The 14,192-nt window shown below is 42.1% G+C and overlaps 1 protein-coding gene across 7 annotated transcripts in view; it reads right to left on the bottom strand.

The window, feature by feature from the left end:
* The window catches only part of MPDZ (multiple PDZ domain crumbs cell polarity complex component), a 146,055-nt gene extending 132,907 nt beyond the window's left edge, over window positions 1-13,148 (bottom strand). For 4 of the 7 annotated variants that reach the window (XM_064490200.1, XM_064490202.1, XM_064490203.1 and 1 more), the window contains exon 1: window positions 12,875-13,148. The gene's annotated coding sequence lies outside the window, so the exon portion shown is untranslated. Of the gene's footprint in view, window positions 1-12,801; window positions 12,821-12,874 lie in introns of those variants that run through there. The other 3 variants (XM_064490205.1, XM_064490206.1, XM_064490201.1) reach the window with 2 other exon arrangements.
* Window positions 13,149-14,192: the final 1,044 nt, after the last annotated feature.

Raw genomic sequence — 14,192 nt, 5'->3', positions numbered from 1 at the left:
GTGAATTAACATCAGACTCCAAAGATAGCTAGCTGCTCAGAAAGCGCTTACTCCGGCCACATCATTTTCTTGGGAGAAACCAAAAAATGTACAGAAGGATTAACTCAGTGCCACAGAATTCCCTGGTGTCATTCCTACGGTTGGCAACCAATTCTCCAGAGAAATTACTTCAGGCCCTTGCCTCTTGCTCTTTTGCCTGCCTGGAATGGAGGCAATTCTCCAGTGGGCCAGGCAAACTGCGTCCTTGGTGCTTAGAAAACCCCTAATACTCAAAGCAACCCCATAGGACCCTGAAACATGGCCGGCAGCTGCTCTGTGTTAGGACTGATCAACTGAGGAGGCATGACAGTCAGAAGACCTCTGTCATTCCTGGCCACCCTCCCAATGAGCATGAGCTTGTGAGATTTCAACGATGATACTGGGGCAGAACAAAACAACCACATGTGGCTTTGTCAGTTGTGACTCAATGGTTCCTTAGGGTGAAGCCCTCAACAACAGTGAAGAGAGACAAGCTTTCCAATCCAGATGAAACTGTGGGGCTAGGAGATGGCAGGTGCCCAGAAGAGCACAACCATGTAGCTTCAGCCTACTGTCCCATCCAACTGGCTCGAGCTCGTGCTTGGCACTGAAGGTCATTTCTAGGGCTTTTCCCCATAACTTTTAAAATAACTCTATTTCCACCATTTCTAAACGGTTTCTCCCATTCTGGAATCTTTTCTACAAAAATTATGAAGTGTCATTTATCATATCATTTACTTAGCTATCACTGAGCTATAAGTACTACACATAATTAGGTATTTTTATCTTTCCCCATCAATCAGTGCTTCCTCAATTCAGTTTGTGGCTTTCATGATTTCCCCCTTGCTGAATTTGGATAAGAACAAAGATAACGTTGACAAACTTGACTCAGAAAAGGGCAGCCTCAAATTTCTAACAGGAAACCCACACCATGTCGGAGTGATATTTAATGTGGTTGTTCTCCTCTCCTGTACTAGGCTTGTGGTGCCTGAAGGTCTGCGTCCCTGTTGGTTTAGCTCCAACTCTTTGCACGGAGAAGTACCACACGTGTACTGAGAAGGGCTCGCGAAAGGTCACACTCTTGCTGTGAGCCCATCTTCCGCAATTCTTTTCATGGTGCAATTTAGAACTCTTAAAATTTAGCTGACAGAAGAAACCAATGCATTTTTGCAATTATTGATGCTTAATAACTTCAAACATTTTATTTGAAGACATAAAAAATTTTTTGAGCTTTTACTCTTCCCGTAACAATTTACTAACACCAAATTTACCACGATGGAAGTAGAAGGTCAAAGAGATCAGTACTTCCCCAAGCTCACATAACTCAAATCTTTATTAAGCAATCATATTTCTACAGCCATTATTATATGGGGGTCCTAAAATCTAGATAATAAAATATCAACAATTGTCTGAATGTTTCAGCCAAAAGTAATCTTAATTCAGCTTCAAGAGGATTTGAGAACAGAGAAGAAGAAAGATATAATAGGCTTAAAAAACTTCAGTCATCTGATTCAGTCTTCAGATTGGGTATATATCCTGACTAGATTATCTAAACAACAAAGTGTGTAGTTTTCCATGTCATCTTGTTGATCAAAACAAAAAAAGCAACTTCATTCCTCAGGTACAAATTCACCACCAAATACTCTATTCAAAGTGGCAAAGGTTTCCAAATATATATTCACCATTGGAATGTTTAAAACATTATACAAAACATAAAAAGGCCTGGTTGTAATCCACAAACTAAAGCAACAGCTCATCACTGAAGACTTTTAAAAATGCTATTCAGTAACAACCAATAATAAAACTGCATATAAAAAGCAGTGGCTACGGCATATACTATAATAATAACTCTTCCAGGGAATAAGATAGTCTCCACAAGTGAGGTTTTTAGACAGTGAACCAGCATTATTTTCACTGTTTGAAATGAAACCGTTTTGAAATGGCTTTCACATATCCTAGTTTCCTTTAACAGACCAGAAGTGCTTCACAAACATGCATTTTCCTTTAATCCTACGAACAGCTCTGCATGAGATATACCCATTTTCAAGTAAGAAAACTGAGGCTCAGAAAGATGAAAGTGTTTCCCCTCACATTCATGAAGCCTGCGAGTAACAGAGCTAACATTAAAAGCCAATCCAGGTCTGAATGGCATCAAAGCCAAGTCCTTTTCACCAAATCGCACTACAGGAAAGAAAATAGTTATTTACCTTCCGATTAAGTAGCCTCAGGCAGCTATGCTTTCAGAGTTCCCAGGCTGCTTTATAAAGTTCCCTTGAAAACACACTCCACCATTTTACCAGTTGCGAAATCCTGGGCAAGTCACTTAACCTCTCAGAGCGCTGCCGTAAAGTGAGCATTAACAATGATGTATGCAAAGTGTCTGGAAGCAATGGGCATACAGAAGCTGCTGTGATTATTATTTTGTCTTCTACTAGTGTCTGCTGTTTCCGATTTGCTATGAGGTTTACCAGCTTTATTAAATGGGTAACTCCTTAATACAAGGGAAAACCGATCATTTCTGAATTGGGACTTGCAAACTGCACCATGTCTTACCTATGCAGTCAATAAAGTGCATGGCTTTAGGATAGCTCTCCCATGGCTGAAAACCATATGTAGTTTTTGTACTATTGAGTACTATTGAGGATCCCCGAAATCACCCCCTCTAACACACTTCAAAGTAGTAGAAACGAACCCAACAACTGCAAACTCCAAAATTCAGCTTAGTCAAAGAACTGACATTCAAAAAGTATTAAGTTATCAACCAGAGAAAACAAAGGGAGAGGGACTAGGTTTGATGTATGGCAAGACACAAACAGGAGAGAAAGAAGAAATAATCAGGTGAGGAAGCTGCAAGGGAGAAGAGATAAAAAGCTGGTGGGCAACAAGGCAATCTGGAAAGCCCAGAAAGTTCCTTAGCATTCACCAGGCTAACAGGAGATGCAGCAGGGTGCTGACTGAGGTCACAGATGTCCAGAAGAACTGAATCATTTCCCCGTCAAAGTGAAATCTGATCGCAAAGGAAGAACTCCAGCTCTGTCTTCTTTCACCCACCGAAGCAGCAAACACAGTTAAGACTCACTACGTCTGAGTCACTGTTCTTGTGACTCAGTTGACAGAATCCCCTAAGATAAAGTATGTCAGAGTGCTTAGAAAAGGGGAGGTGTTACAGAAGCACTAGGCATTATTATCATTCACAACACTACTAGCATCAAAATGGCTAACTGATATTGCTTCCTAATTTTAAGAGAATCAATGCCAAAAAAATGTTATATATATATACACAGCAGTATTTTAGCAGGTTTTAAACCAGCACTTACGGTTCCCTAGGCATAAGGCACAGGCAGATTTAGCATGAAGATACTTGTGCAGGGTACCTCCATTCTCGTACAAATAAATATGCAATTTCACATTCAATTTCATTTTCGTAATTTCATATTTAAGAAATTAACCTGAAATTCTATAAACTTTCAGCTGCTCTCCCCCCTCCCAATCTGTACTATCTGCCTCCATCACTGAGGCATATGGCAAAACAAAAGTAAAAGCCAGGTACCAAGCTTGTGAGGTCTCCACTCAGTAGAAAACAGAAAGTGCACTGCAACATGATGTGCTAATTCTGTGGGCGTACAGAGGAATCCAACGCTGTCAGAATGAGCCAGAAAAAAATCAGAGATACAAATCGTCCTGAAGGATGCACAACTTAGGAGAATGTGAGGGACAGCCAGGAGAAGGAAAGGCATCTCTTGCTAAGGGAAGGACCCTGTTAAGGCAATGAAACCAGAGAACTCAATGAGTCTCTGTATTACTGGGCTGTCACACTAACTAGAAGCAAGGAAAGCAATGTTTCCACGGTCTCCTTGGAACTTTGCCCCACAGGGGTTCACAGTGAATTTTAGATACGTGGGGCAGGGATGGGGGGAAGGGGGAGGTGTCCCTAAAATTTATTTTCTAGAAAAACAATTCTGGCCATAAGTGAAATAATTCACCAAAAAAAGAAAATAACTAATAACAGTATAACTAGATATTAGGCTGTTAAAAGAGCCCAGTCAGAAAATGTAAGCCAAGATCAATGCAGGGGCAGGAAAAAAGGAGATACAGGCAGAATTCATTAGAGGGAATTAGAAGAATCAGTGCCCACTAGGGGTGTTCTGGGGGCAGGCAGCGTGAGAAAATGAGTCACAGAGGCGGACTTTCAATGCTTCTAATCGAGCAAGCTAGAAATATTGGGACTTCAGGAGCTTAAACAACAGAAAGAGAAAAAGAAAATAACAGAACTTAAGTTCCACGAGGGTCGGAATTTTTTATTGTTACTGGTTCCTTTTCCACACTGAGCTGTATCACCAGCACCATAAATAGTGGCTGGCCCACAGGAGGCACTCAGTAAATATTTGTTGAAAGGATGAATCAACCACATATGTGAATGTAAGGAGAAAAGGACTTGGAGACAGAAAAGCAGGCAATCACTGGCCTCAAGGTGTTGCTGAAGATAAAGGAGACGAATCAGGAAGAAAGCAGAGATTAACAAGAGGGGAGAACTGACGTTGGAATCCTAGGGGACACGAACATTTAAAAACAGAATGTAATGTGTAAGAATTATTTTAGGGCAAAAATCAACTAGAAATAAAGACTCTTCATGCTTGATCACTCTAAACATGTACTATACTCACAAAATTCCCACTATGGCCAGCAGGCTAGCGAAGTTACCGTTTATTTAGATGACACTAAAGAAGGTTTATTCGACAACACTTTGGTTCCTACACCAACGTGAAAACAAATTACTTATGGAGGATAACTTTAATAAGGTCAAATTAAATATAGAGGAAGACCAAAGTATCTTAAACAGACATCAATCACCTGTGAGGATAAATTAAAAATCTTAGTGGAATCAAAAATATTCCAGCAGGCTCCAAGATGAAATTATATCTACATCTACGGAGGAGAATATATCCAAAAATATAAAATCAGCCATGATGACCTTTATTTACCTCCATACTAAACCGAAACAAATTCACCTTTGGATCTTCCATTAAAACACACATACACTCAAGAAGAGATAAGTTTGCCCACAATAATAAAAGCAGTGTTTTTCATAATCTGTATTAAAAACTCACTAGAGAGATCCCTGTATCCCTCTGACAGCAAAGTGATGTCACTATCTAAATCAGTGGATAAGCCTGTCAGGCAGTGGTCATCTCTACTGCTGAGGATACACGGAGGGAGGTCAGCCAGAGAGATGACAAGTTACATCTTGCTGGCAAGATTCCAAGTTATTCAGATAATGGAAAATTATATAAAGAAGTCCAAATTAATACTACCCTACCCAAACACGACAGCCAGATGAGATAAATAAGCACGGACCAATTCAATCCCCTAATTACTAATTCAGAGATCACTGTAATAGGCCTTACTATTTAGTTACCCTATGTAATTCCATAGGACTCACTAGGGCAATCATGACAACTGGTATTTTCTCTCTGAAAACAATGTAAAAGGTCTTAGCCTCTTTCAATAAACATGCCTATTTGCTTCTTAACTAACTCATCTACTATTTCACTACATTTGTGAACTGTATTTTACTATAGTACTCAAAGGACTAGCTATTAAAATTAAGATTATACACCAACTTTTACTTTTGTAATAATCTGGAGCACACATCTGCTTTAAATGGCATTGCTCTGGGGGTTGTGGTTTTTGCTCATTTAACCACTTAATTTCAATCATGTGATCAGAAAGTAAAGACAAACATACACATGTTAAAAATGCCTGAGAAATCTGAATGATCCCAGAGAGAATAACATGTTTTCACAATGCAATGATCATCCCCCCTCTCCAACTCTTAGTACGTTGCATAATCTTAGGTGTAACAAACACCAAATGACAATTACTTGGATAATTCAGACACCAAATTACTTCTCTGTTATTCAATTCACTGCATGATTGTCATACAAATTTGTCACAAGAAGGGACTGATAAATCTATCAAAAATTACAAGAACAAAAAATATGCATGTGGTTCAGGAGAATTAGACAAGCAGTCTGAACCTAAAGCTTTGGGCTGAAACTGACTTCACAAGGTAGTATACAAAAGCTAGTGGAAAGCCTCAGTGCTCATGTGACTTTTTTTTTTTTTTTTACTTAATCACCTGGTATCTTCAAAGATTAGAAAAATTTTAAATCTCTTTACAATCACCAGAATTTTTTAAAATGTAAGACTTACATATTTTGAAACTTCAAGTAACATTAACTAAGGGTATTTAAATTTTACATGGATCCAAAGGGGGCATGAATTTAAGAGGACTGAATAAAACAAATACAAAATATCTGGCACAACATAGGTGAAACCAAGAACAAGTACTCTACAAAACATACGAAGTATAAGAGAATTCTAAACTATTTAAAAACTCTGAAGGGTAAATTCATAAATGCACTAGCACTCAGCAGCAAACAGCAATGAACCATTAGCACTGGCAGCATGGGTGAACCCTAAAACGCAGAGTGAAAGAAGTCAGGCAAAAAGAGAGGACCATCTTACAATTCCATTTACTTAAAGCTCTACAGAACGCACACTAATCCGTGGTGATAGGAAAGCAGATCAGTAATTCCTTCAGGATGGGCAAGAGGAGAGGCAGGGAAAGGATCACAAAGGGGCATGAGGACAACTGCGGGGGGACTGGATACGTTCACCAACTGGACTGTGAGGATGGTTTCACAGGGGCCAAAATTCAACAAACTGTACACTCTGAATACGTGCAGGTTACCGCACGTGAACTATAAATTACACCTCAATGAACATTCCACAGTATGTCCCCGCTCCTGGAGAAAAGGGCAGAGTCTAAATGTCCTGAGTTTAGCACCCAAAAGATGTTCACTGAACTTAACCAGAGCTGCCTACGGAGCGGTAATCCAGGCCCAGGGGCTGTTTCTTCTTTTGTTTTCCTACCTCAGCCACAAAATAGATCTAAAAATACCTCGTGACTTAGTCTGATCCTGAATATACGTACATATCTATGTACACAGATACATACAGCAGATTTTATCAGAATAAATCTGTATTTTTCTAAAAGAGAACAGGATGACTACATTTCACTACTCCCAAGAAAACCGTGAATGTGATGGAAAAGAGGGGGAGGGTGTCAGGCAAAACTCCACGGGATCCTACAGCTGAGGCCCCTCCAGCGCTACAGTAGAAAATAAATGATGCCCAGGGGCAGACTTCGTGCTCAACGTATTAAAATGAAAAACCCTTAGAAGACTGGGGTGGGGGGAACACTGACCATTTTTTACCTTTAAGAGAAATTGGGCACACCTTGCAGAGATCAGAGAGGATCTTCTAAATTGTAGACTAACCTTTGATACTTAGGGCTCTATCCTTGCAGCTTTGCTAGTTCAGTGTTGTCTTATGCGCACAGACAGGATAACAGACTCCCATGACGTTTTCTAGAGTCTGTTCCCTGAAGCAAGGCACGCTAGGGGCCACCTAATTACATAATGGAAAGTTACTCCAAAATTGACCAGGAGTCCGTGGAACACTGAATTTTAAGCAGACATCAAAATTTAAAAATGCAAGCCCCACCAGCACCCCATGTGCCACAAATTATCTTTCTCAAAGAGTCAAGAGACAATGGTTCAAACAGATGCTATTAATGTCAATTCAAATATATGGATGTTTAATAATCTTAGATCATATTATCCTCACTGAGAAAACAGGCAATTAGTGAACTACTGATCAACAGCTCTACTTGTTCATTTGTTTATCAAAGTTAAGTTAAGCATCCTCACCTGACAAAATATCTGTTTTCTTTGGGGAGGATGATACCTAGGTGCCAGAATTACAGGTTAAGTTCTCTGCTTTCGTGCACTTATCTAGGCCATCCATTGTTTCATTTGTGCTTTCTGTATCATCAAAAAAGTTACTAAAAGAAATAATTATTTTACATATATTACTATAACTATGGTTTTAAAGCATAAGCAACAGAGTAAATGAAAAGTATCCCAAATGTACTCATACTATCAACATTAAATCATTAGCACAATCTAAATAGGTTTTTCCTTAAGTTTCAGTTTGGTTTTTTTTTTCCTTTTTGGTAGCTGATGTTTCTGTTTTTTCCTTTCTTACAAATGTTTTCTTTTTCACTTTCCCCTCCTGTGTTTATTTAAAGCACCTCAGATCTGGAAGTAGAATGATTTACAAGAAAACAACAATGAATGTTGATTTTGCAGATATAAATAAAACTAAAAAGATGAAGATAACAATTCCCTAGACCAAACAATCTTCACCACCACAGGCAAGAAAAAAAAGCAAGAATTTAAGTGGCATTTCACCTTTTTTTTTTTAAACTCAACTGGCCAAATTTGCAAGAAGTTTTAACACTTCTCTAACTCAACAAATATAATTTCAGCATTTAAAAAAGGTTTTATTATTTTATGATATAGAATATAAATTACTTTTTAAATTATATGTTTTCCAAAAAGGGGAGAAATTTCTGGGGAAAAAAAGACTATGCCAAATATTTGTCCACAAAGCAAGCATAGGATATGCCTACAGTTTTTAGGTCAATGTAATTTAAAGAATGAATTATGCTGTTGTGGTCAAATTCCAAAACCATTATGAGATGTTTATAACATTTCATCTCTGCTGAATTTAAGGTTTTACTCATTTTCTGACACAGAAGAAAGATTTTAAAATTAATGCTTTTATGAAATACTTAAAAAAGAAAACTAATGCTCTGTCCACAAAAAGGATCAATTTCCCAGTGAACATCAGAGGAAAGAAAACAAGTAGCCTCAGGCCAAAGATAAAATACCTTTTTTCTCAAATAGCAGTTTCCCTCTCTTTCCAAACATCAAATTATCACAATCATGCTTAGTTATACCACAACAGCCTCCCACATGACCTCCCTCCCTTACCCTGAACCAGTCCAATTCTGCAAGGTCTCACCAGTTAACAACCTAACTCTGTAAGAATTTGTCATGAGCTGAATTATGTTGCACTCCAACATTCATACATTGAAATCCTAACCCCCAGTACCTCAGAACTTGACTATTTGGGGAGACAGGGTCTTTAAAGAGGTAATCAAGGTTAAATGAGGTCAGTGGGGTGGTCCCCAATTTCATATGACTGGTCCCTCTAGAGCACAGACATACACAGGAAGACCTCGTGAAGACACAGGGAGCAGACGGTCATCAAGCTGCCAGCAAGCAATCCTGTGCTGATGGCTCATTTCTTTGAATCTCTGTAACTTTTACTACATGTAAAACCTTTTTATTCTTTCTTCTGTGTATCTATGTTTCCAACTAAGACAGTGAGCTTCTGGAACGGTCTATTTATTTTGTATTCTCCCCCACGCCTAACCCAGTACAACCTACCTCCTCATCCATCTGTTACTATCCAGTCAATGAGTAACTACGACAGGTCTTCATGGAAGTGGCTCAGAGGCAAGCAATGGCAGGAGTTTCCTCTATCTACAAACAGTTCTTCCTCTCCTTATTCTTATTCACCCACATGGAACCCCACTAAAATTATTTAATTGTAGCATATCAGCTTTACCATACTAAACATCATTTACCAACCGTATTTATATTGATGCTCTTTTAACCACGAAGCTAATTTACAAGAGAAAATAATACCTTTCTTGTTATAAATATGGGGTTGATAATTTATGCAACAATATTAACAACATCAAATGAATTCCTACTTTAGGTCTAACATGTTTTCAAAAGCACTTATAATTGTTTGGGAAATGTAACTGGTGACATATCGTCATTCAAATGCACCATCAAGCAGTCCTGAATTCTTTGGGAAGTTGTTTTGCTTCTTTACTTTGGGTCACAGAATCTTTTGCTGTCAGATGTGTCATTTGCTCTAGCATGTATGGGGACATTTCCAGTCCAATATATTAACCTGCCTGAAGACATTAATGAAAATCACAGAGTGTCGGGTGTGTACTATAAATATACAAAATGGAGCCAACCTGCAACTCACCCTGAGTCAAGTCTATGATGTCAGGCTTGGGATGTAATCTGGAGAAAATAATCTGCTTGTAACTCAGGACAGTTATCTTCCAGGCAATTCATTGTTACTTCCTAGCTTCTAAATCCCTTAATCTTCACTCTGAACAATAGGTTCACTTCTTTGTAAAGCCAAGCTTCCCCACCAGAGCAGCTAAAGGCTAAAAGTCTCAATCAATGCAAAATTGTATTTCAAGGATTTCCACGAATGTCTCTAAGTACCATATCTTGCAGAGATATAGTTGACCTCTGGGGACAGCCTCTACTCCCTGATCGACAGGACAATGTCTACATGATAGGAATTTGGAGCTCACTAAAAACTGACTGACACCTCTCCCTCCCAAGCAACAAGTCAGGGGACCCAGGTGATAAAATGAAGGGTGTGTTCAAGGGAGAAAGAAAACCAGAAACAAGGGAGGGGAAAAGAAATACTCAAGGAGCCAAGGAAAGAAAGGGAACACATGCAGAGGTATGGTACACATCTGAGCGATCTGGTAGTAATATGCTGAGACAAACTTCATCAGTTTCTTGTTTGTTTTAGCAAATGAGGTAGGTAAGAAGAGTGGTGAAGAGTCAAATGGTCCCCAAACTAGCTTTGCTTAAGTGACAACTTGCCTGTGGAAAGGAACCTATGACATCCCCTAACTCCTGCCTCACTCTACCTATATAGGCAAAGCTGTAATTCTCAAACCTGTTCAAGTAACAGAGGAGCCGGAAGTCATCAGAACCCACTACAGAACACCCTGAGATATGGCTATCCATATGAAACTTAAATAACTAAATGCACAATTTCTGCTAGTCAGAAACTCCACTTTATCTTAGAGTCTCAAAAAGAAAGATACCAAAAAGTTAAGACATTTTCTGAAAGTGAAACATGGAAATAAGAAAATCCAAAACATTAACTGAATTTGTTCACCTACTCAGGAATAGTCTTCCAGTTCACAGGACATCAGAAACAGGACCTAAAGGGCAATGAAATTAAACAATCCACCCATCACAAAAGGGAGTATGGAAGCAGTATTTTTAAAGCCTGGTCTTGATTGGCAACTTTTCCTGTAAAGAGTAAGATAGTAAACTTTTCAGATTTTGAAGGCTCTCCCATCTCTGTCTCAACTCTGCAACTATAGCCACAAACAGTTAAGAATGAGTCACAGACAACAGGAATGAGTGTGGCTGTGCTTCCATGGCCTTTAAGTTTACAGACCCCTGCTTTTAAGGATCTTAATGTGAACTCTGAGGTTGGCGCTGGCGGGAGACACAGCCCAGTCTAGATAGACCCGCCCATATGTACACTGGCCCACTAGCAAGCAGGAAATTTGGGCATCCCAGGCAGGATTATCCCCACCAGCTGGAACCCTTCTCAGCCCCTCCCTCAGGCAAGGGCACAGGTGCATCCATCCGGATCTTTGCATTATATCAGAATTCAAGCCAAGGAACTTCAAGTTTTGTTGGGTTTTTAAATCCAACTGTTTACCCAAATTCTACCAGGGGCTAAAGCATATATTATACCAATTTAGATGACAAAAAGTTCATGGTAGTCACCTATACCCAAATTCAACATGTAATCCCAAAACCCCACACCATCACCTCGTAAATTTTTCAGATTAGGTGTTATTTATTCTATAAAAGGTAACCCAAGTGAGGAATGTCTAAGGAAAAACAAAAGGGATGTTTACGCCACAGCTGTCCAATACTGGAAAACAGAGTCTTGTCACTTTTCAGATTATTCCTCTCTTGACATCAAAAGAACATGCAGAGATTTCTTCCCAGGCTGGCGAAGTCAAGGTCCTCTTATCTATGAAACACTAGCCGCCACCCGCACCCACTCTACCCAAGGCACACAGCGCTCATACCCGGCTTCAACCCCAAAGTAGCAACCTCAGGAGCCCCACCCTCCCAGATGGATGCAGACGTCCTGCCGCCCCCGACTCGCCCCCGGTCACTGCGCGACGGCAGCCACCTCCCGCCCTCGCCGGGCCCCTCCTCCTCTCCGCAGTCCCAGCTTGAAATTCCACGCGATCTGCAAGAAAGAATAGCTCAGCCTTTGTGCCTCTGCAAAGAAAGCCAGCAAAAATTTACACCAACACCACGGCCGACACACACACACCCTCCCCGAGACACAAAGCGTTTCCCGAACAGCGCTTCCCTAGAAACATCCGGCATCCCGGGGCTGCGAAATCGCAGACAAAGGCGCCCGTCTGCGCGGAGGGGGGTGCGGGGGATAGAGGGGGAAGCGAGAGCAGAATGCTCCTACCAACAGGGACAGCGGATGAAAGGGCACAGGCGCCCGGGGGAGGGGAGCAGGCGGGGGCGGGTACCAGTGAGCTGCGCGCGCCGGGTGCCCCGGCGCCGAGGCGAGAGACGCCAGGCGGGGGGCGCGTCTCCCCACCCCCTGCCCAGCCCGCAGAGCGCGGCCCCGCACAAAGCGGGAGGGGCGTCCGGCCCGAGGCGCGGCCACCACAGCGGAAAGCAACAGGCGCCCGTGACACGGAGTGCCCGGCCCGGGGTCCCCCTCCTCAGCACGCTGACTATGCCTCTTTAGGCAAAGGAAAAGAAACGAAACTTTTCAACCATTTAGAGTCAACAAGAGCAAATGGGGTGGGGGGTGGAGGTGGCTGAAAGGACCAGGACGATGGCAAAGGAAACTTCCAGACCTCATCCTTTTCAATAGCCAGAGAAGCACTGGCGTCCCAGCAGCGCCGGGCCCCCCGGGGTGGAGCGAGCGCACCCCTCCCGCCTCCCGCCCGCCCCGCGCGCCAAGCCCCGGGTGCCCGCATACCTTCCCGGCCGGCGCGCGCGCAGAGCGCGGGGGCGCGCTCCGGTCTCCCGGGCCGGGCCCCGGCGCCGCTTACCCGGCTCGCGGCGGCCTCCCCGGGCGGGGGCGCGAAAGGGGCGGAGGGCTGGGGAGCCGGGGCCTCGGGAAGCCTCGCCTCGCCTCGCCCACGCTCTCTCTCTCTCTCTCTCTCTCCTGTCCTGAAGTAACGGCCCGACGAGGAGCTTCGGGATAAACGCGCACGGACGCTCCCGCGCAACCGAGAAACTTAATCCCGCCCGGCCGCCGGCGGCCAGACGCCAGCCACGCTCTCCGCCGCGCCCCCTCCCCTTGGGCGCGCCGCACTTGCGCCGACCGGGGCTGCGGCGGCGGGGCCGGGGCCGCCGGGGCTGCGTGACGCCTGCGGCCGGCGGGGCGGCGGGCGCGCCTCGGCCAATCAGGGGGCGCGGCCCAGCCAGCCGCCCGGGGCTTTAAACTAGCTCCGGGGGCGCTCGGCGGAGGGTCTGGGGAGTGGGCTCCGTGAGGTTGCTGGGGAAAAGCCCCGTTAAATGTGAGTGTCAAATGAAAAGGAAGCATTAATTTGGACAGGTGTGTCCCATGCAATGTTTGGCATGTACTTACGCTGAAAAACTATTCGTTGTTTATCTGAAACTCGGATTTACCTGGACAGACTATATTTTTATTTGCTGAATCTGGCAAGCTGGGAGAACTGGCAGCCTCTATTCCTAGTTGTGTGGACTTTATATATACATATATATATATATATATACACACATACACACACGGACTGCTCTCCGGTAGCTTATTAAGGTGGCACGAGATGGTGATGAGAAGCCCTCTGATGAGGATGCATGGGGGCGGGGATAATCTCACTTCCTAAAAAGTAACTTTTAATACATCAACGTGCATTCTTAGACCGATGATACGATTAAAAGCCAACAACAACAGAAGTGTGGCGAAAAGATTTAGAATTGCATAGTGCCAGGAGAAACATTAATTTCTATTTTATGCCATTTAAGATTGTCTTTCTGATATCCTCAATCCCAGGAATCTTCCCTGTGGAAGAAAATTGCTCCCTTTTTCAACACATGTTGGATATGAAAATGTATATCAAAGGATACTCAGAAGCCCAACTTAAAATATTTAAAAGAATTTTTTTAAATAATCTGAATTAAAGATCTATTTTTCTTTGGCAGACCCGTAATTTTTTGGTTTGTCTTTAAAAATCGATTTGTATGTCTACAATATTCACCAAGTATTTAAGGGAAAACACAATTTATTTTATACATTTATACAATTTATATATATATAATTTATACAATTATATATATAAAATACACAAGGCTTCAGAGGGAAACTGGTTTTGAGTTTTTAAATGGATATTTTCAGAAAGCTGC

The sequence above is a fragment of the Camelus dromedarius genome, chromosome 10, assembly GCF_036321535.1.
Source record: "Camelus dromedarius isolate mCamDro1 chromosome 10, mCamDro1.pat, whole genome shotgun sequence".
NCBI lineage: Eukaryota > Metazoa > Chordata > Mammalia > Artiodactyla > Camelidae > Camelus > Camelus dromedarius.
The sequence above is the reverse complement of the archived record's forward strand: the minus strand, read 5'-3'. Positions and strand labels throughout refer to the sequence as shown.